At 34.6% G+C, this 5,194-nt stretch overlaps 1 long non-coding RNA gene across 2 annotated transcripts; it reads left to right on the forward strand.

The window, feature by feature from the left end:
- The first annotated feature begins 1,666 nt into the window (after positions 1-1,666).
- LOC110917322 lies at positions 1,667-5,194 on the forward strand. Of its 2 annotated transcripts, none has more exons than XR_004865967.1 (4): positions 1,667-3,136; positions 3,320-3,421; positions 3,671-3,769; positions 4,093-5,194. It is a non-coding gene; the product is annotated as an uncharacterized LOC110917322 (long non-coding RNA). The 2 variants fall into 2 exon arrangements; XR_004865968.1 differs by having other exon boundaries at positions 3,329-3,421.

Below are 5,194 nucleotides of genomic sequence, written 5' to 3' on the forward strand. Positions count from 1 at the left end.
ATTAGTTTAAAAATTGCGATTTCAGTCCCTGTGTTTTCACTTTCGTAACCATTTCAGTGTACCAAATTAACTCTAACCATTTATTTTGGTAACTTTGGGTGAAATGACAAATTACCCCTACGGTTTAATTAAAAAAAAAAACGCTAGTCACAGGTTTCGAACATGTGACCTATGCATTGAAATGTGATTGTTAAACCAATAAGCCATGCATCAAGATTGTGAGTGAATTCAAATTGGTTTCCTTATAACATAGCCTATTCATCATCACAAACCTTTCTTCCATCTTTATCAATGGCAGCCACCACACCTTTCATCATCTCCACCACCATCCTCGTCACACAGCCACCACACCACAACCACCTCCGCCACGCCACACCTCCACCGCACACCACCATCTTCTCCGGCGATTCAATTCCGACACCAGCACCTCCGCCGCCGCACAATTGAAACTGCAACAGTAATTCCGGCACTACCACCTCCGCCACACAATTGAAGCTGCAACAGTAACCATTAACCACCACCATCCTCGTCACTCCACCACCACACCACAACCACCTCCGCCACACACCACCACACCTCTGTCACACGCCAAAACCTCAGCAGCAGAATGCTCCGCTTGTCTCAACGTCGTGAAGTAGTTCCGGCGAGTTGGAGCAGCTCCTTTGTGAGAGCTCTTGCAGCTGGTTTTTATACATCCCTGGGTGTGAAATTGATCGGAAATGAAGTGAAATTGGAAGGTTTTAGTTCTGGTGAGTTTGATTAAGGGGTGTCATGGTAATGTTGTCACTGATTTTGATGAATAGGCTATGGTAATGAAAATTTCAAAGCAAAGGTCACAAGTTCGAAACCTATGGCCAGCGTTTTTTAATTAAACCATAGGGGCAATTTGGTCATTTCACCCGAAGTTAACAGAATAAATGGATGGAGTTAAGTTGGTGAACTGAAATGGTTACGAAAGTGAAAACCACAAGGACTGAAATCATAATTTTTAAACTAATGGATTGAAATAGTGATTTTTGAAAAACCACAGGGACGAAAACACTAATTAACTCTTAAAAAAAGTTTCTATAAATTGGGTATGTTTGGCAAAACTAGCTGGTGGCTGGAAGCTGTTAGCTGGAAGCTGTTAGCTGGAAGCTGATAGCTGGTAGTTGTAGCTTTTTAGATATATTTGGTGTTTGGCAGAGTAGCTGGAACTTTTAATAAAATGTATAAAATGACCAAAATGGACATAACTAAATATTTAAAAAGTTTGCGCATTAAAAAGTTTATTATCTTTAGAGGTTAAAATAGTCATTTTTTCCTTAAAAGCTTGTAGCTCCTTCTAAACGCTACTAGTAGGAGCGTTCAACCAAAAGCTTCAAGCTCCTAACCTAAAAGCTTCAAGCCCCTTTAACCAAACAAGGCTTTTTATTGAGTAGGAGCTTTTTCATAAAAGTTTAAAGCTAGAAGCTCCTAAAAACCCCTCAAAGCTCCATGCCAAACATACCCAATTTTCCCCATCAGATCTCCTCCCATGCTGCTTGATAAAAACCTTTCCCGCCCCAAATTTCACACCTTGATTTAAACATTTCATCCCCAAAATGGTCATGTTCTCGCTCTCTTTTTTTAACCCTAAATCAACTGCTCAGTTCTTTCTCCTTTTTCCTTTGTTTATGTGTTTATGTGTTTATGTGCAGAGGCATCAATTTTATCTCTCTCCATCCATTTTATCTCTCTCTCCCTTACCCTGAACAAAACAACTGATCGATCCACTAAAGCGGTTCTCAAATTTAGGTCATTTCATCATCAGATCTAAGATGGGCGGAACAAAGGCTTTGTAAGGGGGTGTGGAGGCCCTTGTAATTTTTGTTGAAGGCCCCTTAGAAGTCATGGTCATGGAAATAGCAAAATTGAGTTATCATCGCAATTTCAATCGCAATCGTAACTCTTTTTATTTTCATTGTACATATGGTACTTCGCGTCGGCATTGCTTTGTGAGTTGGTTCGATTCCCGGTAGTTCATCTCTAGTATCCCACACTATGATTCGATTTTTAGTTCACTAAATTTTGGTTCGTGTGATTTCACTAATTTCTGGTTCTTGTATTTTGGATCGATTGTAGTTGTTTTGTTTCCCATTTTATATTCTCAGTGCCCCAAAATCAGTTTATTTTTCTTTCAGTTCCAGTAGTAGACATGGCGGAGAAATGACTAGGACTCACAATAATGGATTGAGATTTCAATACTGCCTTTTTTTGTTTCTAGTTTCTTGATTTTTATACTGGTTTGGTGATTTTGGTTATGGAAGATTTACAATTTATTCCTAATAGTTAGTGTATTACTTTGTTCATTGATATTCATTCTTAATAGTTAGTGTGTTCGTAAAATATATGGTTTCTATTTGGAATATAAGCAAATTGTTTTAGATATAATCCGTTTTAATTCCTTTTGTTTATCGTCGAAGGTATATAACATATTACTAGTTAAGAATGTTTGATAGGGGGTGCAAAGTAGCCGAGCTTGTCTCGTTGTTAGTTTTTCAAGCTTGAGCTCCGTTCATTTATTATTTGTCAATTAATTTTTATTTTTGTATAAGAGTATTTTATAATTTTTTTTGTGTGTGTATATATTTATATATTAATTTAGTTATTTTATCATAATTTTATAATATTTGTTATAATTATGTAAATATATTTAGTATATTAAATGGACACATTTAGGCTCACAAGCCGGTTTGAGCTCGATAAGGGAAGCTTGGGTTCAACTTGTTTACCAAACATGTTCATTTTTAGGCTCGTTTAAGCTTGACTTGTTTCAAGTTTTTTTCAAGCCGATCTCGAGTAACTCGTTTACACCACTAATGCTTGACAGTATTTTGTAGAAGTTGCATTTGACAATGTAGTTGGTAAGTAATATTGTGAGTTAGATTTTGCTATGATTCAATATATTTTGACCAATCTGCTCCGACCTGAGGTTTAGTTATATGTTTGTATTCAAAGATTTATAACTGAGTAGTGAGAAACATGGCATGTTTATAGATTCTAAGTTTTGGTTGCCCTTTTCAGATTCTAATCTTATATGTTAAATATTAAAGATGCTTTTGGTAGATGAAGAAAGGAGGTTGTAGGAGATACAAAAAAAGCTGAAGATCTTGAGGTAAATTTCAATTTTTCTAGTATTAGGACTTTAGGAGTGATTTTTTAATTTATAAATTGGCATGCAAGATATATTGTTGGTTTTCAATTTCTCTAGTATTGTTAGTTTTTTTATTTGGTTTTTGGGAGACATTCATAAAAAAAACTATTATGTTGATATTATTTGAACTAATTTGGTTTTTAGTTTTTTTAGAAGACATTGGGTGTTGGCATTTTTGGACATGAAAGCATATACTTGCTATTATCTCGATTCAATAAGGAATAACACAATTAATCCAGTGTTGAGGTAAATTATTGATGCGTAAGTAATATACATTATCGAAATATTATATTATATTAGTATGATATATTTCTTATTCGTTTTAGGGCAATGGTTTTGTATGCTATACAAAGTGTTAATTGGGTTAATGCTAAGGTGAGCACTTATTTCTTATTGAAAGAAACATATCAATATTTTTATTTGTGTAGTGTCCATGTGTTGAAATTGTAGCTTTAACTTCATTGATCGACTCAATTGGAATCTTTAATTGTGTAGTGTCCATATTAGACGAGAGGTACTGTATGTGGCTATTATGTGTTGAAGTTCATGAAAAAGGTGGTTGAAGAAGGAATTGAAATACTTGCCAATGACAATGTAAGTACTATTTTTTAAATGATTACTTTTGGAGTATTATTAGTTTGTTAGCTAATTAGTTGCAAAACTTTTATTAGATCATTGATTTTGGTTCATAATTTTGGGGATTTTGATGAGATTTGTGTGTTTGATTTGCATATAAAAGAATCTGGGTAAAAAGATAACTAAATAATCGGATGGAATGAGAATATAATTGTGTAGATATCATCTTTAATTATCATATCAAAGTGCATGTATTTAGGTTCTATAATTTTGTTTATATATTTCATTAATTGTTTTCATATCAAAGAGTATGTATTTAGGTTCTTTGATTTTTTTCTCAGGTTGGGGGAGGCAAAGTGGTATACATGGATGAGGATATTGATGGAATACGTGAAGGGTGTTCGGGTTATGGGGCAACGTTTGTTTTTAAGTGACTATTTAAGATGTCCAAGTATGTACACCAAACAATATTTTTTGTTACCTTAACATATTTGAATTGTATTTGACATATGACTATGAAATGAATTGTTTTGGTATATGTGTATTTTGTTATGAAATTGATTTATATATTGTTTTGGTTTTATAAAGAAAATTGGAAATTCTAAAAAAAATTAAACAATGAAAACCATGACACGCAATGTGTGTCATTAAAATGTGTCATAAACGCCTGTCATTAAGACGTGTCATTAAAATGTGTCATTAAAGCGTGTCATAAAGTTGTGTCATTAAAGTGTGTCATTAAGGTGTGTCATAGAAGAATGACACACAAGTGCATGTCATCTTTAATTAATGACAGGGGCTTCCTTGACACTCTTTTGTGTGTCATATCTACACTTTAATGACGCGCAATGCGTGTCATTGAAGGTTTATTTTCTAGTAGTGGGAGGTAAGGATCGACCATCAGCTAACCGATGATGTTAGAATGGGCTACTACAAATTGTGCTTTTATAAGAAAGAATTTCTTCTTCCGGAAGACGTGTATGATAGGTTAGTGCTTGGTATGAATGGTTCTAACCGTAGAGATTGCTGGTTAGATTAAGAAGTGTAAGCTCAGCATAGCTAAGGAAGAGTTTGATAAATCGGATAAGTACCTGAAAGCTTTGGAGGGTTTTGGCATGAAAGATGGGTTATTACACGATATGTTAATCACACTTGAAACGCTTGTGCTTGATTCAGAAGGTGCATTAACATAAAGCAGTAAATGGAGGCAACACATGAACATAAACGCATAAAGATGAGTTAATGAAAGGAAATGGCATGCGTAAGGAGTTGGAAGGAAGTGCTAAAAACTGTCAGGAGATTTCGGGTATTTTAAAGCAGAAATTTGAGATGCAAGAACTTAGGTTCAAGAAGGTGGTGAATGCACCATGGTAAGCTCTATCAATTCTCACAAAGGAGTTTTTCCAAAATAAAGTAAGCTGTAAAACAAAATGTGGTTCACTA

The sequence above is a fragment of the Helianthus annuus genome, chromosome 9 (assembly GCF_002127325.2).
Source record: "Helianthus annuus cultivar XRQ/B chromosome 9, HanXRQr2.0-SUNRISE, whole genome shotgun sequence".
NCBI classification, from domain to species: Eukaryota; Viridiplantae; Streptophyta; class Magnoliopsida; order Asterales; family Asteraceae; genus Helianthus; species Helianthus annuus.